We start from the raw sequence: 25,230 nt of genomic DNA, 5'->3' as shown, positions 1-25,230 counted from the left end.
CACTTAAAACATTTAATTTACAAAGGAACACAATGAGGGGGTTCATTTTGCCATAGAAATTATGATTTGTGCTGCAGAAAGAAAAATTAGGGCACATTTTGACTTCTCAAATCCTCTTCTATTTCATAAACAAATTCTGACATGCAGACTGAAACATGCACTTTGAATACCAGCAGCAGACTTCCCTGGTGAGCAGTAGCTTTACTACAGTGACCTAATGAGCAACTAGAGTGCTAACATTCAGAATGTATGGCAAATGTGTGACACATCTGAATGCCTTCTTTATGGAACCAAAGTAAAAAACTGAAAGTATATCCTACTGAGGAGACTGCAGTAAATGAGGAAATTAGGAAACTTCATAACAAATAAATCTCCCAAGATGGCCACCAGAGACAAAAGAACCCACATGTAGCCCAAATTTCACCCAGATGTAGCCCAAGTATAGCCCAATGACAGAACTTCCCAGAGTGTTCTTAAGAACAACTAGAGCGCTTACTGTCTTACTTATGACAAAAGTATGGCACACCTGAAGCCATCTTGATTAGAATAAACTGGTAACACTTAAAACATTTAATTTAAAAAGGAACACAATGACGGGGTTCATTTTGCCATAGAAATTATGATTACTGCTGAAGAAAGAAAAATTAGGGCACATTTTGAGTGACTTCTCAAATCCTCATCTATTTCATTACAAAATTCTGAAATGCAGACTGAAACATGCACTTTTAATACCAGCAGCAGACTTCCGTGGTGAGCAGTAGCTTTACTACAATGATCTAATGAGCAACTAGAGTGCTAACATTCAGAATTTATGGCAAATGTGTGACATATCTGAATACCTTCTTGATGGAATCAAAGTAAAAAACTGAAAGCATTTCCTATTGAGGAGACTGCAGTAAATGAGGAAATTAGGAAACTTCAAAACAAATAAATCTCCCAAGATGGCCACCAGAGACAAAAGAGCCCAAATGCAGCACAAATATCACCCAGATGTAGCCCACATGTAGCCCATTGACAGAATTGTGCAAAACACTTATTTTTTGTGTATTTGCATATTTATATAGTGCAGACTTGTCAGGTATTGGAGTGCTTTACATGAGCATTGGTTACATCACACAAGATCAAATTCATTTTGGTTGTAGACCTGGGGAGATTAAGTGATTTGACCAGAATCACAGAATGTTGAGCTGAAGCAGAAACTCCAACCTGGTTCCCCAGTTGCAAAGTCTGCAGCTCTAGAAGTAACACCACATCCTCGCCCCTAAGTGCAACATTTAATCAGGTGGTCAACTGGACAAAAAAACATAAAGATTACAAATTATTTAAAAGTTCTTTGTCGCTATTTGAAAACTCAGAAAATATATCCTCATTTTAGTTTTTTAGAGCCCTAACCATAATTTTGATGCAAATAAGACCCTCTCATATATGTAATTTCTAAAGGAAATGCTCTAGGTATTACAGTTTTGATTACATCAAGATGACGTCAGGCGTTCCATACTTTTGTAATAAATATAGAATGTTAGCAATCTAGTTGTTCATTGGGATACTGTTGAGAGGCAGAGGCCAGGGGCACGGACTCTGAAAATTGAAGGCAGGTAGGAAAGTGCAGAGGCAACAATTTGACCACACTGGGCAGGCAGGAAGGGCAGTAGCAGCACAACAGACTATGGAGGGCAGTGGAAAGGGGGCAGGGGCAACAAACCAACAATACAGGACTGGCAAGAGAGGCTGTGGCAATATAATAGACCATTGTGGGCAGAAGGAAGAGGCAGTGGTAGTACAACCATACATGCCAACAGACCTGTTTCAGCCAGGAAACGTCAAATGTTTTTAAGCTCAAATGGGCTTTATGTGATCTGTCTCCTGTCTATAATCTCCTCTTTTTCAATGTAACTCAAAGGGGCAAATCAATACCCCAGTTTTTTCTCAAAATCTCCCTCTTACCAAGTTCAAAATGTTCGCAAGTATGGTACATTGGATCATGGTAGGCAGGAGGAATTGGGGTAGGGACATGGACTCGGATAACAGAGGACAGGAGGGACATGGAGAGGTGCACCAAACTGACCCTACAGGGCAGGCATCAGGGTTTGCAGCAGCACAATACACCACACAGGGCATGTGGGGCGGGAGTGCAGCACAACAATCCATAGAAAGCAATAGGGAGGGGACAGGACCATGCACATGGACAACAGAGAACAGAGGGGAAAGAGGCAATGGTAGCTAGCTGACCATAATGGACAGACAGGAGAGAAAGCTGCAGCATAACAGACCATAAAGGGCAGGAGGGACGGACCAGGGGCATTACAATGAAACAGGCAAGCCAGGAGGGAGGGAGGGAATAGGGGTCTGCACATGGAAACAGAGGGCTGGTGGCAAGGTGGCAAGGGGGCAGGGCAGGAGCAGCAAGATGACCATGGAGGTCAGGCAGGATGGGCACTAAAAACAAGACACACCATGGAGAGCAACAGTGAGACTATGATGGCATACACACAGACCATGGAGGGAAGGCGGGAGGGGGTCAGGGGAAGCTAGCTGACCACACAGGGAAGGTGGGAGGGGCCATGGCAGCACAGAAGACCATGCATGGCAAGCGGGAGGGTTAGTGGCAGCACAATGGCAATGATGGGCAAGAAGGAGGGTGCAGGGGCATGCACAAAGGACCATGGAGGATAGAAGGGAGGGTCAGGACCTGGGCACAGACAAGAGAGTTCAGGGGAAGGGGCCTCACAACAGACCACGCGGGGCAGGCAGGAGGAGCAGTTGCAGCACCACAGACCAGGGAGGGCAGAAGGGTGTGGCAGTAAAATGGACCATGGAGGACAGGAGGAAGCGGATAGGGGCATGGCATGTGGACAGGCAGGGTGGAGGTGGCAGGGACAGGTTACAGTCATCTGACAATGCTAGGCAGGTGGGAGGGGAGTGGCAGCTCAACAGAACACTCAGAGTAGATAGGACTGGCAGGTCCATGGAACATGGTGGGCAAAAAGGATGGAGCAGGGGCATGCACAAAGACATCGGAGGGCAGGGGGAAGGAGAATAGAGGCAGCAAGCTAAGCACAGAGGCTAAGCAGGAGGTCAATGATGGGCCATAGAATTGAGCAATGGAGGGCAGGAGGAGTGGACTGGTACATCATGCTAAATGGAGGGCAGTGGCAACACATCAGACCATGCATGGCAGGAGGGAGGAGGCTAGTCCATGGATTCAGACAACAGAGGATAGGGAGGAAGCGGATGGGGCAGCAAGCTAACTGTTCAGAAAAGGTGGGTATTAGGAACTTTATTGTTTTTAAAATGTGTGTCTGTGCGAACTACTTAAAATATGAACAAGTATGCAGCATAATCTCACTTTTATTCAGGAAGAAGAGGACGTTTGTGACTGTGACTCCGGGCTCACTTGGCAGAAACACCCCTTGACCCTCCACCCCCATCGCAAAATGTAATGCCCGTGTAAAGGGTAGGTGGACACAGTGTTAGACATAGTCCTGAGAGCACGATTGAAAATGAAAACTAGATATAGTATATGGTATAAACTATGCACCAAAAAGTGTGATATAAGATAAACCGGGGCGTGAAATATAATATGCAATGCATTGTGCGCAATGACAGATTCATTGGAGAGCGCGAGATAGCACAGGCACTAGCGCGTGCTATGCGATATGCGCCTTGGAGTGTAATATGCACAGGGCAGTGTTGTGTAACCTAACTAGTCTCTAAAGTTGTTATATAAAATATATGCTGGGGAGTGTAACGTTGCATATGCACTGTGACAAAGATATGGATCCCAGATTGTAATATGTATGGCATAGCGCTGTGCGTTATAACATAGGCATCGAGGAAGGCACGTTAGATGGGGCAATATAACCCGTGTGAAGGCAAGTGTGGCATGACATATTCACGGGGTGGTGTTACAGTGCACATGGGCTAGAGAGTGTCATAGCGTACGCACTAGCTGGTGGAATACAACACAGAGGTGTGTGGCACTCGGCGGGCACTGGTGGGTGTAACACAGCATTGGGCTTAGCCAGGAGCAAGCTGTGACTCTCAAGTGAGGTTTGTCTCCTTTCCAGAGAGTAAAATAAAAATTATTACACATCCGGCAGTGGATGTGTGTTTTATTAACTGTGAGGGGGGGTTTCTTGCATAGTTTGGTAGAATTTTTGTTGAATCCCCTTTGAATGGCTTGGTGTGCGTGTGTATTAAATGTGCCCGTCAATAGCTACCCATGTTTGTATAAATAAACAACAAGGGTGTCTACTTGGAGAGTACCCACCGGCGGGGGTGCTGGGATTAGGCACGGTAGGGCATCAGACACGTCAGAGCTTAACTAGCGGTGTAAATACATTCCACGTGGATTCATTGCATGCATAGTCGCCTTTTAATGAATATCACGCAAATCGTCATGGTGATAGGTACATACGGTTTGTCCAGCATGTCCTAGGTGTTTCAATAAATATATATTTTTTTAAAATAATAAAAAACAAAGGCCAGCACCGGGGGATGGGGTCCCCGGGGCCATAAGTGGGCTGAGGAGGGGGGCAACGCAGCCCCCCTCCTAAAAAATAATTTTAAAAAAGGCCATGACCTGGGGGTTAGGGTCCCCGGGGCCGATTAAGGCCTTGGGAGGGGGGCCACGCGGCCCCCTTCCAAATTAATTTTTTTCAACAAAAACAATTAGGGTGCAGGCCCTGGGGGATGGGGTCCCCAGGGCCAATAAATTAGAAAAAGAAGGGGGGCCACACATCCCTCCTTCTCAAAAAAATAAAATAAATAAAAGACCGGCATCGCGCCGGAGGCCACGCCCCCTCCTTGCAGCACTCTGCAAACGCGCCCCCTGACCAGTTGTAAGTTGGGGAATTATTTTCCCCTTCAATACTGAGGGTCCATGAGGGCCAACTAGCCCAACAGGTATCTCCAGTATGCGCCAGGGAGCTGCGTTGCAGACAGGTGTTCTGAGGCCACGCCCCTTTTTACACCTCTATGCAACGCACCTCTGTGGCGCTTACTGGAGGTACCTAGTGAGCTAGTTTGACCCTAGGGACCCTTAGGATTCAAGGGAACTTAATCTCTCAACTTAGAACGGCCACAGGACGCGTTTACACAGTAGGTGAAGGGAGGGGACGGGGCCTGAGTTAACGTGTGCAAACACACCCTGTGGCGCGTTTTAAGTTGGGGAAATAATTCCCCTTCAATCTTGAGGGACCCTGGGGGCCAACTAGCCCACCAGGTGCTTCCAGTAAGTGCCACTGCGCTGCAGAGAGGTGGTCTAGGCCGTGCCCCTTTTTACATCTCTCTGCAACGCAGCTCTGTCGCACTTACTGTAGGTACCTAGTGGTCTAGTTGGACCCTAGGGACCCTCAGGATTCAAGGGGACTTAATCTCCCAACTTAAAACGGCTACAGGACGTGTTTACACAGTGGGGAAGGGAGGGGACGTGGCCTGAGGTGACATGTGCAAACACGCCCTGTGGCGCGTTTTAAGAGGTAGTTTTAATCCCCTGCCCTATTATATACTAGGGGCTTACAGAGAAGGTCATGCTAATCACAGGGGGACCCCAACGCATAGTGTTCCCTAGTGTATATAGGTGTTTTCACTGTATTCTGAGTGTCTTTTAACATAGCACTGGCTCTAGGACTGGTTAGTCAGACTCAGTTACCACCAGTATCCGTCTGAAAAAGTTGAGGGTACAGGCTTCTTTCTGCTCTTCTGTTTGTTCTTTCTGCACGTTAGCCTACTTTCTGCACTTTTCTTCGTCTTTGAGGATTTCTGTTGCTTCTTTCTGCATTTCTTTTTTTCTTTCTGTGCGTTTTTTCTTCTTTCTTCACATATCCTATCTCTGTAGGCATAGTTAGAAATTAGCATTTAAAAAACCTTTGAAATCCACTGAAAAAACCATAGGTTTCAGGCATGTTATAGTTAGGAATTAGCATTTAAAAAACCTTAAAAATTCACTGAAAAAACCATAGGTTTCAGGGGCAGTGACATCACTCATGACATCACTGATGACATCTCAAATGACATCACTGATGACATCACTGATGACATCATCCTTGTGATAGAGTGGCAGACCTCCTCTCCCCCTAATATAACCTTTGATACACACATTCAAAAATAGAAACAAAAATTTTCAAAACAATGGACATACCAATACCAGATACAACAACCTATTCAGTAATTCCAAGATCCACACACACATCCACTCATTCACCAACAGTCCTATACAGTCACTCATACATGTACTCACTCATCATATGTACTCATACACCTATACATCCTGTTACACAACGCCACTCATCCATAGTGTTACTCACACACATAGTCACTCATGCTAATAAAGAATCAAACATCCATTTACTTGCATATACAGTTATACACACACCACCACACTTACTTCTACAGAAACTTACACATACTTAGTCTTTTAAACAATCACTTATAGAAACACATACTTATTCATACAGGAACTCTTCCAATCTCTCACTCTCACATATACTCACTTATTTACACCAATAGTCACATATACTAGTTTAAAACATATGTAGTTACTCATAAAAACACTATTGAGATAGTAATTCACTCACTAACACACCCATGCACACACTCATCCACCCATACAGTCCTGCACACATGCTGTCTTCAACACATACAAACAGTGAGTCACTCATTCATGCACCTCTGCACTACGTAATACCCCCCACCGAACCATACAGACACTCAGACACTCATACTGATACTCAAAACACCAACTATTAACCTATATAGACACTCATGTAGCTACTCACCAACCCATGCAGCCACGTATACAGAAAGTGAGATACTGATACAGTAATTTACATATTTAAACATTACTCACTAAGCCATGTATTCACGAAGATACACTTAATCAGTCAGTTATACAATCAATTTGTCAAAAACAAATCATCCATTTAGACACTTGTATACCCATTTATTCTTCCATCGACCTTGAGATATACATATATAAAACATATGTAATTTTCAGAAAAACACACATTCACTGGATGATGTCATCAGTGATGTCATCATTGATGTCATTTGAGATGTCATCAGTGATGTCATGAGTGATGTCACTGACCATGTCATGAGTAATGTAATATGTGACGTCATCAGCAGTGCATTGTGGGCGCGCGAGTTATAGTTAGCTGAACTAACTATAACGGGGGAATTTCAATGGTTTTGTACGAGTGAAAAGTCCAGCTAACTATAACGCCCCTGAAACCTATGTTTTTTTCAGTGAATATATATGTATTTTAAAACAGTTTGCAAACATTGTAAAGCTTATTAAAATTGTGTAAAAATATTCAGCAGAAGTAGATTTACTTGCAGTTTGCAATGGTCTGAAGGAAAAAAATACCATTTCTCACACTCCTTAACAAAACATTAAAAAAGACAATTGTTCTATAATGAAACATAGTAAAACATTTTGCACATGGATTTTTGTCACATAATTTATTGTTTGGTTTAGAAACAATAAATATATATATATATATATAATCTTTTTTATATTTGAGTTTATTAAGAAAACAAAAACAACAATGCAATAATTAAAATGTATTAACGCCCGACATCACGGTGGGCGTGTGCGACGGACGGCTCCCGGCCGTCCAATCACCCACCCATGGGGGAAGTGCTCCCCCCGTGGGCCGCCCTTCAGGCTGCCCCTACCTGGGACGGCAGGGGAAGCCCTTCTGCTCCCCCCCCACCAAGTCATCTAATGACATCAGCACACAAGGTACGCTGATGTCATTAGAGGATACTTGGCACTGTGGAAGCCATTTGCTTCCAGTGCGTCTGGAGGGTAGCGGGTTAGCTTCTGCTTTGGGAGGGTGGGGAGTTTTGAAAAGGCATCGGAGGAAAGGAAAGGGTTTTCCTTTCCTCTGATGCCTTTTTAAGCATTTGTGCTGCACGATCATGCATGGGGCACAATCGTGCTGCAGGAATCCCCGGGTTTTATTTTTTTTTAAATGTCCTTTGTGTCGGGGACCGGCCCCTTGGGCAAGGGTCGCTCCCCTTGGGGAAGCAATTTTTTTGGATGGGTCTGCCCCCCTTGGCATGGGGCAGATCGTATTAAAAAAACATAATAAAAAAGTAACTGTGTGCCCACTAGGCCACCAGGGACTTTTTTTTTAAATATGTTTTCGGGGAGCGGCCCCTTAGGCAAGGGCCGCTCCCCTTTGGGAATCATTTTCTTTGGCCAGGTCTGACCCCATTGGGCAAGGGTCGATCCCCTTTATGAGGGTGAATTTTTGGGCTGTTTCTGCTCCCCTCGAGGTCAAATCGGCCTTTTGCTTTTAGGTCCACCTACCACCTTTGCTTGGCTGGTGGATAATGTGTGGAGTAGTGCATTATTTGCATATGTGATTGTAATGTTTTATTTCTCCTGTTTATTCTAGTGCAAAGCTTTTGATTCTTGTTTGCGGTTTCGGCAGTGGTTGATATGCAGTTTTGCGTAGTTGCATTTTTTTGGTAAGAAAAATATTTTTGTTGTTTTTACTCCAAATGAGTATTAATGTCATGCATGAATGCATTTTTTGTAAGTGGTGTCATAATAGCAGCATATTTAGTTAGTGATTTGAGCATGAAATACTCTGCGGTGTGTTTTGCATTGTCTTATGTTTAATTTTCTTTTCTTCTTTTTTTTTAGTGGGATATTCTTGGTCCTTACTGTGTCTGTGCAGAGTAGGTGGTGATGAGCCTAGCTGCTTCTGGCAAGTGAGTGGTATAGGAGTATATAGGTCTTTGTGATAAAGCCACATTTAGTTTATTACTTATTTTACAAAGAATTTGTTGTTGTTGTTGTTGACTTGTTTAACAAGTTACCTTTATTAGTAAGGATAATGGCTGGCCGTGGTATTACTGCTCAGCAGGTGGTTGGTATGCTTTTTGAATCTTCCTCAGAGTAGGATTATGAGACCGACAGTGCGTCTGAGGGAGTGCAAGTTTCGGGCAGTGAGTTTTCTGTCCACGAGGAATCATCTGATGATGAAGCTACTCTCATTGCGAATGAAGCTACTCTCAGTGCGGGTGATGGGCCTGATTTAGAGAAGAACACTGATGTGCCGATGGCGCAGCAAGAGACATCAGAATTACAGCCTGAGGCTACAAGGCTTCCTACTGGAAGTGTTGGACTCTGGGTTGATACAAACATGGTGCAGCCTGTGTTGCCTGCCTTTAGTGGTGATGCAGGGTGTAGAGTGGATTGTGAAATCGTTTTGCCTATACACTTTTTTCAGTTGTTTATGGATAATATATTTTTGGCTGATATTTGTTGAGCAGACTAATTTGTATGCTGAACAGTTTTTGAGGAACAACAGTGCCAGACTTAGGCCCCACTCTAGAGCTACCTGATGGACTCCCACAAATCTGGATGAGATGAAGAAGTTTTTGGGTTTGATTTTTTTGATGGGCTTGATAGGGAAGCGGTCCCTGGTTTCATATTGGTCTACCTGTCCAATGATGGTAACTGCCATATTCCCTGTAATTTTGAGTCGTGATCAGTATTTACTTTTGCTTCAAATGCTGCTGTGAGATGGACTAAGCCACACCCTATTTACAACACTAAGTTAGCACAACCGAGATCATAGTTAACAAGCAAGCTTGTCGCTTCTGCTGCGCTGCACACGACACTGTTGTTATGTGTTATTCATTTTGTAAAATGCTGACTCGACTTTGCCTTACAGGATAACAAACGGTTGTTATACATTCTTAACCGTGAAATGTGCCCTTGGTCTGTACATCATGCAAAGAACGCGTCTGGGTCACTAGAAGGTACAGAGTGTTGTGTTTAGATTGATCGTAGACACTTGTTAGACATATCATGCATACAGCTGCCAATGTTTGAAGGACAAGCGTCTTTAATATTGCAGAACAGTTTGGTTTTACATTCATTCGAACAAGAAGAGCTGATGAATGCTGTGAGAGCTGATCCTTTGATGTGATTCTACTAAGCTGATCTATACGGTATGGGGTCCCCCCGGTTAGCCTAAGAGACCTTCTAATAGTCTAAAGTATTAGATTATAGTGAAAGGAGTGTGGTCGTATACCACTGTCATTAATAGTATGATTGCTCCTTTCATTCTATATGGTATTGTAACAATGTTCATGATTCTGATCTTTACTGTTAGTCTGCTAGTGGTAGCCAAAGTACTGCATCTAAGGACGCGAGGTTTATAAAATAAACTCTTTAAACTTTACCGTGTCTGTATTATTATGTTGTGGACTAATAAATAAGTACGAACAGGTATTTCGGATTCCCACCACTCCTGAGAAATATCTAAGTCGCTTGTTCTGGTTTGTCTATACATTGGGACCACCTAGCTAGATCTAGGTTAATGAATGAGATACTAAGCTAGTCGGATAAGGGGTTCTGGGTTCTAAGGGGAGTTTTCTGGTACACCACAATTCTCTGAGGTCCTGGTCTCCTGCGCATAGTTCTGTGCAAAAGCAGAATCCCTGCAACATGGCGCACCTAACGTTTGGTCTTAACGTCTGAGACGCTTTAGTAGTACTAGTTTTAGTCCACAACTACCCTCACTCTCGTTTCCGGAAAACTTGAGAGACGGTTTAACCTACCTAGGTTTAGACTAAAGGTTCTATCAAGCTTGAAAATTAAAAAGGTTAACATTTTTGAGCCCAAGTGCTACTGTGAATATCGTTGTTACCCTTTAAGGTGTCCCTATGGCGGTTAATATTCCTGCTCATAGTAGGGTTCCTCTGTGCGCTCATTTGATGGCGTATGGGGTACCTGATGACGGGATGGCCGTAGTCCTTGTGGTCAGTGCTGATACCACCTACCCATATGAGTTGTTTTACTCATGGGTGACCTTTGCGGAGGTGGATACAGACGATAATTTGTTCCACGAATATACAGCCTCGGCTGTTCCTGCGGCATATGCCCCATATCGGACTCTGGAAATTCCTATTTCTGCCTGGCAGCATACAATTTGGTTTAATGGCGCCCTCCCCCATGAGGTCGTATCGGCGAGAATGGGCCCGTTTTCAATTGCAGGGGCTACATGGCCGGTACTGGCCGGATATACTCCACACCCACGCTACCTGACGGTGGGAGTGGGTGATTTAAGAACACTACACACAGCCCTGATTACGGTCCATAGGGCTTTAGTGCAGTATGTGTCACGCACAGTTCAGGTGGGTACACCTGCAGCTGCTGGACACGGGGCGGATCACCATCACGCGGTGGTGATTAGCCCTGTTATGGTTAACGCGGTTGTCGGCAAGCGCCCACTCAGTAAGGATGAATTTCCTTACTGGCTTGCAGAAAAATTTGATCAATTAGAAGCCGTGTTTCCAAACACTACACCTGTGGATAAACACAGGATACTCACCATTACTTTGCCGAAAGACCTGGTCCCTGAACTTGTTGATTGTGACAATTGGGGCAAGGTCTTTGCTGCGACATATTCGAAGTGCTACGGCACTCCGTCTATGGCTGTACTACCCTCCGTCATCAAGAAAGTTCAAGAAAGTCATGGTGCGGAGGCAGCTATTGAGTTGGGAATGAGGCTTGTCGACAGTTTCGATGTGGTTTGTTCCATGGTAATGGGCAACCTCAAAGGAGATGCCATGCAGTTCCAAGTTGGTAATATGCTGGAGCTTGTGGCTGATGCCGATAAGCCTAGGCAGTTCGCAAAAATTATCGCGAAAGCCTATAGGATGGTTGGACGTAGTGCCTTAGGTGTGAAACCCACCATCAAAATTCCAGATGTAGTGCAACAAACTAAGGTGAGTTCGTCTACAAAAGACGAAAAGCCCAACTTTCCTAAACAAAGTTGGCGAGCCAAAAAACAAGAGAAGCAGCAACAGAAACAGGTTTCTCGTCCTACCTCACCAGTTCAGTCGTATAGTGAACGCACTTATGATTTGCGCGATCGTACTCGTATTAAGTCACCTGATAGGTTTCAGGTTTCTGAACAACGCTCTCCTCGTTCTTCACAGGAAACTTCGACTTCGCACTCTGGTGGTGGAGAGCGTGGAAGAGGAAGGGGCACTCAAGGTCGTGACCAGCCCCGCCAGACTGACGGTAAAGGCAAGCAGGAAGAAGCTGCCAGACCACGTCCACCGTTTCAGAAAAAGAAAGTTGCTGCTATCTCAGCGAGATATGCCTCAGATGGTCAGGACACAGCTTCGGAACCTGACATGGGCACTAACGCTGCTAGACAGTGCAGCGGAGGTTACAGTAGTGCGGGAAGCATTGCGTCCATTTCTGGAGGCGACAGCAACTGACATATATGTGACAGTTGAAACTGCTGATACTCGCGTGGCCCTCCCAGAAAGATTATTTGAGATAGTCCTTAATATTGAGGCTGACATACAACGCAAAATTAAAGTGTTTTTTTGGGATAATCTTACCACCACATATGATATTCTTTTGGAGGAGAAAGATTGGCCTCCGGCTTTCATTTTGGACGCCCCTAGGGGAGAGGAAGTTATTCTTCCTGCCTTTGGGCACGCAGTGCCCACGGAGGAGTCTAATAGGTTGGCCGGGGAGTGGGCGCAGGTGCTTGCGCCTGCGTTATATCGTAATCAGGTTGGCTGGGATAAATGTTCTCCCAATCACGAGATTCCATTGCGATCCGATCCCCAGCCTCAACCCCAATATCCCATGCGTCGCGAGGCTAGACCTCACGTCGCGTCCATCCTTGAACAATTGGAATATCAAGGAGTGATTGAGACATGTGTGTCACCCATGAATAATCCTTTATTCACTGTAACGAAGCCTGACGGATCGTACCGCCTAGTTTTGGATTACCGGCATTTAAACTCGCATTGCCGGACGTGTGCGGTACAAAATTCTCATAGTTCGGCTCTCGTAGATAGTCTTGTGAGAAAACGTTTCAAAACTACGCTTGACTTATGCAATGGATTTTATTGCCATAATCTGGCCCCTCTTAGTTATGAGTGGACAGCATTTACCTCGGGTGGCAAACAAAAATTGTTCAAGAGGCTCCCGATGGGCTATAAGAACAGCCCTGGAGTTTTGCCGCTCGCGTGGTCTCTCTCTTAGAGATGGTAGACCCAGAAGCATACTCGTATGTCGACGACATCTATCTGACAGACGACGAGTTGCTTCCACACCTTGCTCGTGTGGATAATATAGTGACTATGTTTGCAGACTTCGGTTACAAGTTTAACTTGAAGAAGTCACACATTGCTGAATTTACAGTGTTGTTTTTGGGGTACGAACTCAATAATGAAGGTCGAGGCTTGGCACCGCAGTTCCTTGAGAAATGCGCAAACCTTCGTATCCCTACAACACTGAAAAAACTTCAATCCTTGCTGGGTTTTCTGAATTTCGGTCGAACCTACATTCCTGATTATGCCCAGCGTATCAAGACACTTTATGCCTTGATACAACCAACTTATACCAGATCTTGCTGGCTGCCAGAGCACTCGTTGGCATTATATACTTTGCAAACTGATCTTCTTACAGCTAAATATCTAAAAACTCGTGACAACCACACCAACCTGGTCATTAGAATTGTTCTGGGCGCGGAAGGTTTCACGTACTTAACGTTCAATGAGGGTGACACAGTCCCCATTGCTTACAAATCTCATCTGTACACTTCGGCTGAGCTGCGATTTTCCACTGTTGAAAAAGTTTTGACAGCAGTTCAGATGGCGATCCTGAAAGAACAAGCGTAACACCGTTTCCTGCTCTTGAAGCAGTCACTAAAGCTAGTGTACCAAATTCTAAGGCTTTGCATCCAAGGTGGATACAATGGGCGACCTCCTTAGCTTCGCCTGACGTCGAATACATCTTTGACGCAGCGTTGCAGACCCAAGAGAGTTTGGAGTATGAATTTCTTCATCCAGCTCCACAGTCATTGCGCCCTGATGCAGTGCATACGCAGTCATTGGGTGATTGTACCGCGCAACTGGCGGAGCTACGTGCTCTGGTGCTGGCACTTGAGTTTGCTGATCACAGAGTCACTACTCTGATAGTGAGTGACTCTTACTACTGTGTTCAATCTTACAACGACAATATACTTTTTGGGATTATGAATGGTTTTCGTGACTCCAAAGGTTGCTCAGTAAAGCATAAAACGATTTGGGCTCGAGTGTCAGAACTCAAAGGGAGTCTGCCACTTGTGGATGTAATTCACACTCTTGGTCACCAACGAGTTGGTGTCCATGCTGTCGGTAACAGTTTGGCTGACGAGGCAGCTAAAACGGCAGTGGCGACATATTTAGTAGCAGCAGTTACAAGATCAAAATCTAAGATTGATGCAGACATCTTAGCAGCTATAGCTGCTTCTGAGACAGGGACGAACTTCCCTAGAGGTTTCCCTTCTCGATACCATTATCACTTAAGTCCTGATAACGTCCCATTAGTGAGGATTAACGACGTCGGTGATAGATTAATCCCCAACGCGGACTGCAGACCAAATCTGATAACAGCTGCCCACGAAGGTGTTGCGTCTGCGCATGCTGGAGTGTCAGCAACTGTCTCTCTTTTGCAGCAACGTTACTGGTGGTACGGTTTGTATAAACAAGCGCGGGCTTATGTACTTAATTGTGACATTTGCCAGCAGATCAAACCTTCTTCTGTTGCGCGTCCACCTCCAACGCAGCTGCATATATCTAATCAACCACTAGCGTTTGTTTATTTAGATCACTGCGATCCTTTTACCTCTGATACTGCGTACAAGTACATCTTGGTTGCAGTGGATTCGTGCACACGTTTTCTGTGGGTGTGTATTTTTTTATTCATGACAATTGGCTTTGTGGTAGTGTTTTTCAGACTTATCAATGGACACTACCTAAATGAACGTTCTACAATTCAATTAATTGATGGAACTTTGGCCCCCCATTCCTCATCACACATCATGAAAAGAGACCAGACGTTTGTGAACATCACCGCCTGGCCTGTATGTGATGGGATTGCTTGGGATGCGGTGAACTATCAAATTCATGGTCCCACAGAAGTTATTAATGTGCCAACTGTTTTTTGTGTTTCTATGGGTAATGTAGTTAAACAAAACATCCGCTCAGATGATTGGGATGTACAAGCAATAGAAGCACTGTTTTCTGATTTAAAATATTATGCTGCATTTGATGCTGAAGATCTGTATTTAAATACTGCGAACTATGATGAGCAGTTTTGTTTTCAACATTATGGCACACATTTCCTACACAGAGCAAATTTTGTTAATTTCACACAATGGGAACATTGTCCTGTCCCTATGCCCGGCAGCTCTGCCACTTTATTGAAAAAATTCACATACTTTTCGGATTTAGTGTGTCAAACCCTGAGTCTTTTTATTTTAAGGTAGCGGTAGAACCCGCTTCTATGGTCAGACTGACACACACAAAATTATTATATTCCAAATCCTTTATGGAGGAATTGGCTGTTGGAGGTTATGAAGTATGGAAAGCTACTATCGAACTTAAATCGGTTTGGGGAACTAAACCTTGGCAGGTACAGGGAACAGAAGCCTTGCATCGTGCCTGTCTTATCCCTAACCATATTTTTTTTTTGAATTCATCTATTTTTCAGACCACCTGTTTTGGATTGGCTATATCTAAAAAATTGATTTCCCCATCTATCGCTGATCTGGGTGCTTATCCTGGTTGGGAAAATAACTCAGATCTGTCCTTTACTATGTTGCAGTCGCATGTGTCCAATGGCACCTTCAATATTTCAACGCTGAATCCTGAGGGTTGGTTGGTATGGCAAACAAGCTCAGATTCCTGTCAACGTCGATTTCTGGATTTGACTCCGGGGTATACACAACTTAGGGTTGACCCTCGTTTCACATCTTCACACACGGTGACTACTTACCTCTGTAGGCAAGTTATGTCAGTCATGGCTGCAACATTCCACGTTAACTTCAGTTAAGCTTCATTTGTCACGTTTAAATGAAAAAATAGATTTGAATGATTTCATTAAGGGTCCTGTAAATGGTAGATCTAAACGATGGGCTTATGCTATTTACAATGAAATTTGGAAGTTGTCGCAAATTGAAGCTGCTTCTAGACTACGTGTTATTGACCAGGCCAATATGGAAAAAGTATTGGCTGTGATAGATAATAGTATTAATATGTTGTCTTCTAGAATTTATACATTAGATAATATTGTTTCTTCTGTCGTAGACATTGTGCAAGATGATGTATCTGTGTTGTATCATGGTCAAAATCAATTGCGTTCAATTATGCAGTTTGCATGGACATTGCAAACGTTAAAGGCAGGGAAAGTCCCTTGGGATTACATGAATATTACATCATTGTTCCTTCCGTTTAATTTGACTAAAAAACAGCAGTTCATGTCCATGAAAGATGCAACATATGCATTACTGCAGATTGAAAAATTAGAACCTTTACCTTTTTCTGTAGCTGAGTTAAATTCAGCCGTGTGGTTAGTTCACGGATTAGTAACTTTACCGTTCAGTTTGTTCAAGTTTAGTTCGTGCATGAAACACTATGCTATCGGCAGATATGAACAACTTGGTGATGCGTTTCTGCATGAAGTTTGGTCACTTCCGTTCACTTACAGATGCGTAAGGGATGGCAAGGAAGTTTACTTAAAAGGTGAAGAATGCAATTCCGCTCCTGATCACTCTGTTGTTTGCAGACATATACAATTACATGGCGCTTGCAATATACACGCTCCTAATTTAGCTTGTGTCCTAAAGGGGATTCCAATGCCAGTTATAACGTCTTCTTTTAAGCTGCTTTCCAACGGTAGTTATTTGCTTTTAAATAGTGAAGCTTGCTGTGGGATGCTAGTGGGTATTCCTTACATAGTGACTGTTTCACAAAAAGTAGTTTGCTGTAATAACGTCCTTTTCCCGCCCCCGCAAGGCCGACTCGACATATCCATCTGGCCAGCGATTCCAATCTTGTACGCAGAGTTCAATAGGATGAGCAGAATAAGGGCTCATTTGTCTAAAAAAAGAGGTTGCGTTGACTTCATCCCGTGAAACATTTCTACTTAATGTTGCGAATACACGCACTGAGGTACAGGCTCTTTTAAATACCGACCTCCCCCTCCATTTTGGAACCTTGATTCAAACTATCTTTAATGCTTCGTCTACGACTGGCCTTGTTCATTTTTTTTAAATTGTGGGCTCCGGCCTCGTGACATCTTTCCAGACTGTTTTTGGTGTGATCCCCGCATTTTTACATTCTATTTTTTTGAGTGTCTTCGGAGGGTTCCCCTTGCTCCTCGCTTTGGTGGCTGGGATCCTCGTGTTGATTTGCGCACTTCGATATGGCTGCACACCAGGAGTTGCAAGACATAATGCTGCGCTTGCTCCATCTTCGTTGCCGGATGCTTGATTTCTACGGCACCTTACCACTGGCGGTATTAAGCGTCAAGTATGGATTGTCTTTCCGGTTTCCCTTTTTTACGTGTGTGCAACCTGTCTTTCATTGCCTAGATTGTCCGTTCCAATGGGCTCTGGACTTGTGCCTGTCAAACTTGGCGTCACCTGACCCGGATTTTGATGAACTAATGTGTCCCTTAGTGGCTCATGAATTCGACTGTTCTGGTGTCGGGTTTATGGCTTTGGGTGCTGCACACGGAGTCCTTGGGAACTGGGATATCGGAGAGGCAGCTATTGATTTCCTTGAAAGGAGTTATATTGAGGAGACTGACTGTTGTCCTATCATGGTGCTGGATGCTCCGATAATTAATGAACATGTGTGTTCCTTTCCCTTACTCAACTGGATGGCAGATACTTTTGCGGAACACTCCAATGATTTCCTCTTGGAAGCAGTCGCAACTTACGGTGCATATACCTTCATGGATTGACTAATTGACATTGTCATTGCAGCTTGCATCCAGATTTATTAATTTTCTACGCAAGTTTTGCTTATTTTTTACCACATAATTTTTCATTTTCTAAACGAACATTTTTTAGTTTTTTCTCGGACTTTACACTTACCTTATATGACCTTGGTTCCGTTCTAAATCACTTGAACTCTGCGTTCTTAATAAATGTATCCCTATTGGTTAGTGCTCCGATCATGGGGGGGTGTGAGATGGACTAAGCCACACCCTATTTACAACACTAAGTTAGCACAACCGAGATCATAGTTAACAAGCAAGCTTGTCGCTTCTGCTGCGCTGCACACGACACTGTTGTTATGTGTTATTCATTTTGTAAAATGCTGACTCGACTTTGCCTTACAGGATAACAAACGGTTGTTATACATTCTTAACCGTGAAATGTGCCCTTGGTCTGTACATCATGCAAAGAACGCGTCTGGGTCACTAGAAGGTACAGAGTGTTGTGTTTAGATTGATCGTAGACACTTGTTAGACATATCATGCATACAGCTGCCAATGTTTGAAGGACAAGCGTCTTTAATATTGCAGAACAGTTTGGTTTTACATTCATTCGAACAAGAAGAGCTGATGCATGCTGTGAGAGCTGATCCTTTGATGTGATTCTACTAAGCTGATCTATACGGTATGGAGTCCCCCCGGTTAGCCTAAGAGACCTTCTAATAGTCTAAAGTATTAGATTATAGTGAAAGGAGTGTGGTCGTATACCACTGTCATTAATAGTATGATTGCTCCTTTCATTCTATATGGTATTGTAACAATGTTCATGATTCTGATCTTTACTGTTAGTCTGCTAGTGTTAGCCAAAGTACTGCATCTAAGGACGCGAGGTTTATAAAATAAACTCTTTAAACTTTACCGTGTCTGTATTATTATGTTGTGGACTAATAAATAAGTACGAACAGTTATTTCGGATTCCCACCACTCCTGAGAAATATCTAAGTCGCTTGTTCTGGTTTGTCTATACATTGGGACCACCTAGCTAGATCTAGGTTAACGAATGAGATACTAAGCTAGTCGGATAAGGGGTTCCGGGTTCTGAGGGGAGTTTTATGGTACACCACAATTCTCTGAGGTCCTGGTCTCCTGCGCATAGTTCTGTGCAAAAGCAGAATCCCTGCAACACTGCATTTTGTTGATAATGCTTTGGCGTTGCCACGAGATCACACTGACTGTGGCTGTCTTTTTAAGATTCTACCTGTTCTTGATCACTCTGTAGGTCGATTTTCAGAGATCTATACTCCAAGAAAAGAAATAGCTGGTGATGAGTCTTTGGTCCTGTCCAAGGGCTGTTTATTTTTTAGGCAGTACATTCCTAGCAAGAGGGCACGATATGGAATGAAGATGTATATGTTGCCTGAGAGTAGGACAGGATATGTCTATAATTTCCGGATGTACACTGGTAGGGATTCCACTATTGAGCCCCCTGGTTCTCCGTCCACTTTTGGAGTTTCAGAGAAAATTGTGTGGGAACTTGCTAAAGGACTGTTTAACAGAGTTCACCATGTGTACCTTGATAACTTGTACACTGCTGTGCAATTGTTTAAGGAATTGTTCAAAGTGGACACTTTTGCTTGTGGCACAAATCCACTCCAACCGCAAAGGTTACTCAAAAGAGCTTCTTTGCAAAAAGCTTCAGAGGGGACAGTGAAGCGCCTTGCATAGTGAGGAACTGCTAGCTGTGAAATTTGTGGACAGGAGGGATGTGTACATGCTGATAACCATCCATGATGAGAGTACTTGATCTGTGACTGTTTAGTTTCAGGTTGCTGAAGTGCACAAACCTGTGTGCATTATAGACTACAATAAGCACATGGGTGGTGTCGATAGAGTAGATAAGAGCTTAAAACCTTACACTGCTGTTCGTAAGGCTTACATTTGGTATAAAAAGTTGGCCATCCATCTCTTCCATTTAGCAACTTTTAATGCTTTTGTTGTGTTCAAGGAGTGTTCTCCTGCGTCAAAGATTACTTTTGTTCAGTTTCAGGAGTCTGTGATAGACAGCCTTGTTGTAGTGGAACAGGCAAGTGTTCCTAAAGTTGGAGTGGTGGAGGATGTGGCTAGATTGAAAGATTGCCACTTTCCTGATTTGATTTCTCCCATGCCCAAAAAAACCAAATCGATGTAAGAAAGGTAGAGTTTGTTTGCGAAGAGGTATGCGGAAGGAGAGTCATTTGTACTGTGCTGATTGCCCTACTAATCCTGGGCTGGGTGTGCCCCCATGTTTCAGATTGTATCACACTCCAAAGAGTTTTTGGGAGCAACCGTGAGTCTAATAGTGTACTGACTGGTCTGTATGGTTTTAAATAGTTGTTGTTCAGTTTCATGGTTGGTATTAGAATGATGTATTTAGTTACTGCTGTTGTTTTTGTAGTTATAGTTTTGTATGTTGTTGCAATTGGTTTGTGCTTTCTTTCTTGTTTAAAAAAATTTGATGACGGTGTGCGTGGACCGGCGCTTGGCTGATGGTGTTCGTGGGCTGGCGCTTGGCTGGCGGTGTGCATGGAGTGGCGCTTGGCTGGCAGTGTGGGTGGGCTGGTGCTTGGCTGGCTGTGTGTGAAGGCTGGCACTAGGCTGGCAGTATGGTTTGGGAAAAAAGGGGACCCCTACGAGAAAACAATGAAACCTGCTAGTTGTAGGGAAAAATACAATTGGGGTAAAGGCAAAAGTCTAGATACAAGTTATAGAGTAAATTCAGGTAATACATTTCAGGCTACATATTCCTATTTAGCATCTTCATATATAGTAATTGCAGAATAAAGTGCACTATTATCAATATGTGCACATGACCATAAGTGAATGTATTTTATAAAAATAATTTTTATTCAAAATGCTCAACGGCAAAGAGTTTTTTATATATCGATGTCTGTATTAAAATGTATATTATTTATATTGACTGATCATTATGGGTTTACATATACAATGAGAAAATACACAATCACAGGTCTATGAAAAACATTAATATGAACACAGTCACATGTATATATAAATGCTTGAATGTGACAAAAACAATTAAATAACATCACTATACATAAACATACAATACAAGGAAGGATCGATGGGCTGGTGAACAATTCGAGGGCTGGCAGTAGATAGTAACGCTACGCACATTTCGGCTTGAGTGCCTTCGTCAGGAAAAACCATCTCAACTTTCTCTATAACAAAATATACACTAGGCAGGGTATGAAAAATACGAGTGCACTTGGAGCCTGAAATGATAACTCTTCTTTCTTATGAGCAGATCATGCTTCTCAAGAAAATAGTCAGTGCACTCATAGCCACAAATTTAAAAACCAGGTGATATTAAAACGCACAATGCTTGCCATGCAATGTGACCATTATATACAAACACCTCCGTGATTACTAAATTTGTATCCTTATATCCCAAAAAGTAATCGTCACCACTAAAGAAAAACGTTTCTAAATGTTGCTTTGGATGATTAGAGGGGCATTGGTCTAATATCTGCCACCTCTGATGTTGAGGCATAGCTAGCATTAGGTACTTATGGTGAGTCAGGTCATGCAATGCTATAAATTCAGACCATGACCACTTTAATATGAAAGAATAGGACTAATCTATAAGTTATAGCCTCATGGAACGTGATTATTAGCGCTTACTTTTTGGAATGTAAGGATACACATTTAGTAATCACGTGTTTGTATATAATGGTCACATTGCATGGCAAGCATTGTGCGTTTTAATATCAGCTGGTTTTTAAATTTGTGGCTATGAGTGCACTGACTATTTTCTTGAGAAGCATGATCTGCTCATAAGAAAGAAGAGTTATTATTTCAGGCTCCAAGAGCACTCATATTTTTCATACCCTGTCTATTGTATATTTTGTTCTAGAGAAAGTTGAGACGGTTTTTCCTGACGAAGGCACACAAGCCGAAACGCGCGTAGTGTTCTTATCTACCTTCAGCCCTCGAATTGTTCCACAGCCCATCCACCCTTCCTCGTATTGTATGTTTATGTATAGTGATGTTATTTAATTGTTTAATTGTTTTTGTCACATTCAAGCGTTCATATATATGTTTTTCATAGACCTGTGATTGTGGATTTTCTCATTGTATGTTTAAACCCATGATGATCAGTAGATATAAATAATATATATTTTGATACAGACTTATTGGTATATAAAACATTATTTGCGGTTGAGCAGTTTGAAAAAATTATTTTTATAAAATACATTCACTTATGGTCATTTGTACATATTGATGATAGTGCACTTTATTTTGCAATTTCTATATATGAAGATGCTAAATATGAATATGTAGCCTGAAATGTATTACCTGAATTGGCTTGGCTGGCAGTATGCATGAGCTGGCAGTGTGGGTGGGCGGTGCTTGGCTGGTAGTGTGTGTGGGCTGGCGCTTGGCTGGGGGTGTGCGTGGTCTGGCGCTTGGTTGATGGTATGCGTGGGCTGGCAGTGTGCATGGACTGGCACTTGGCTGGCAGTGTGCATGGGCTGGTGCTTGGCTGGGAATGTGCATGTGCTGGTGCTTGGCTGGCGGTATGCGTGGGCTGGCGGTGTGGGTGGGCTGGTGCTTGGCTGGCGGTGTGTGTGGGCTGGCACTTGTCTGACAGTGTGGGTGGGATGGTCCTTGCCTGGCGGTGTTCATGGGCTGGCATTTGGCTGGCAGAGTGTGATTACTGACTTGCTGCTGGTCATTACACACTCTGCTAGTCAAACGCCCCTGCAGACACTAGGTCAACCACCAGCCAGTGTAATTGCTGTGTCAGTCATGTTGGCGTATGAAAAGGATGGGCCCTTGAATGGCGCTTGCTGTTGAAGTGAATGTTGTAATGTGCTGGGCCCATGGCTGGCAGTGTGAATGCTCTTGTGTGTCACGTATGAAAGGTGTGTGAATATCCTGTAAAGAGGTTGGTGCCTTGCCGTGGCTTTACAGCTCATGAGCTGTGAGTCATTGGTTCAGGTTTTTAGCCTTTTAAATATTAACAGTGCATTTCCTTTTTGTGAAATCTCTTTTTTATAGAATTTTACGCTCTGAACCTTCACTCACCCTCGTGCCAAATCCAACCAGTATTTGTGAGTACTTAAGGAATCGTTCATTTTGAAGTAATATTTGTCTTTTCTGTCTCTCTCTGCCAGGGTGTACATTGTCTCCACATTTTCTGTGGATGTGAGTGGTGTAGTGTGCTGGGGCCGCAGCTGGTGGTGTGAAAATGTGTGTCAAGTATGAAAGGTGTGTGAATGGCCTGTAAAGAGGTTGGTGCCTTGTTTTGGCTTTACAGCTCATGAGCTGTGAGTCATTGGTTCAGGTTTTTAACCTTTTAATTATTAACAGTGCATTTCCTTTTCGTGCAATCTCTTGTTAATAAAATATAAATTTTGAACCTTTCACTCACCCTCATGCCAAATCCACCCAGTATGTGTGTGTACTTGAGGAACAGATGGATAGACAGTTATATTTGTCTCATCTGACATTTTCTGTTAATGTGTAGTCTGTCTCTAGGCAAAATTTACCAACTTTAGATATTTCTGTAAACTAAAAAAAAAATGGGGAGTGTTGGGTGATGTGCCTCTCATGGATCGCAACAAGTTTTTTTACTTACAATACCATGCAAACCTCAAAATGTTACTATAATCACGCATTTTCCTTGCATTACTGTGTCATAATATTCTGGTGTCAGAAAAATCACATTCCCCCCAGGTCTTCCGATAAAAATGGTACCTCACTCGCGTGGGTGGGTCAAGTAACCGCGACAGACAAGGGCCCAAAAGGTAGTGAGGCAACATCAAAATTACCTATCACAAAACAACCTGGTTTTGCAAGGAGGGTTCCCTGGGTTTTTAACAGAACATGGTGAGAGCCAGAAAAGTCACCCCATCCTGGATTCCCCTGGCTGTCTAGTTTTCAAAAATGTATAAGTTTGCTACGTTCCCCTAGGTTCCAGCAGAGCTAGCGTTCAAAATCTCCAACTGGGCACTTTGCAAAAAAAGGGTCAGTTTTCACTGTGAAAATGTGGTGTGTCCACGTTTCATTTTGGGCCGTTTCCTGTTGTGGGCACTAGGCCTACCCACACAAGTGAGGTACCATTTGTCTCAGAAGACTTTGGGGAATGCGGGGTGGGTGGAATTGTGTGGATCCACGCAGATTCCAGAACTTTCCACCACAGAAGTGCGGGTTTTTTCCACAAAGTTTGAGGTTTGCAAGGGATTCTGGGTGACAGAACATCATGGGAGCCAGAGAAGTGTCCCCCATTCTGGATTCCCCTCGGTGTCTAGTTATCAAAAACGTATAGGTTTGCTAGGTTTCCTTAGGTGCCGGTAGAGCTAGGGTTCAAAACCTACAGCTGGGCACTTTGCAAAAAAAGGGTCAGTTTTCATGTGAAAATATGGTGTGTTCACATTGCGTTTTTGGCCGTTTCCTGTTCTGGGCACTTGTCTACCAACAAAAGTGAGATACCATTTTTCTCGAAAGACTTTGGGGAATCCGGGCTGGGTGGAATTGTGTGGGTCCATGCAGGTTCCAGAACTTTCCACCACAGAAATGTGAGGAAAATGAGTTTTTTGACAACGTTTGAGGTTTGCAAGGGATTTTGGGTAGCAGAACCTGGTGCAAGCCAGACAAGGCACCCCATCGTGGATTCCCCTTGGTGTCTAGTTTTCAAAATATATAGGTTTTCTAGGTTTCCCTAGGTGAGGGCAGAGCTAGGGTTCAAAATGTACAGCTTGGCACTTTGCAAAAAAGGGTCAGTTTGCACTGTGAAAATGTGGTGTATTCTCGTAGCGTTTTGGGACATTTCCTATCTCGGGCGTTAGGCCAACCCACACAAGTAAGGTACCATTTTTCTCTGAAGACTTTGGGGAACGCGGAGTAGGTAGAATTTTGAGGATCCACGCAGATTCCAGAACTTTCCACCACAGAAATGTGTGGAACATTTTTTTTTTCACAAAGTTTGAGTTTGCATGGGATTCTGGGTAAAAGAACCTAGGTGCCAGCAGAGCTAGGGTCAAAATCTACAGCTAGGCACTTTGCAAAAAAAAGGTCAGTTTTCACTGTAAAAATTAAACGTGTCCAAGTATCGTTTTGGGCCGTTTCCTGTCACGGGCACTTGGCCTACCCACACAAGTGGGATACCATTTTTCTCGAAAGACTTTGGGGAATCCGGGCTGGGTGGAATTGTGTGGGTCCATGCAGGTTCCAGAACTTTCCACCACAGAAATGTGAGGACAATGTGTTTTTTTGACAACGTTTGAGGTTTGCAAGGGATTTTGAGTAGCAGAACCTAGTGCAAGCCAGACAAGGCACCCCATCGTTGATTCCCCTTGGTGTCTAGTTTTCAAAATGTATAGGTTTTCTAGGTTTCCCTAGGTGAGGGCAGAGCTAGGGTTCAAAATCTACAGCTAGGCACTTTGCAAAAAAGGGGCAGTTTGCAC

This window comes from Triturus cristatus, chromosome 5_2 (assembly GCF_964204655.1).
Source record: "Triturus cristatus chromosome 5_2, aTriCri1.1, whole genome shotgun sequence".
In the NCBI taxonomy this organism is placed as follows: domain Eukaryota; kingdom Metazoa; phylum Chordata; class Amphibia; order Caudata; family Salamandridae; genus Triturus; species Triturus cristatus.
The sequence above is the reverse complement of the archived record's forward strand: the minus strand, read 5'-3'. Positions refer to the sequence as shown.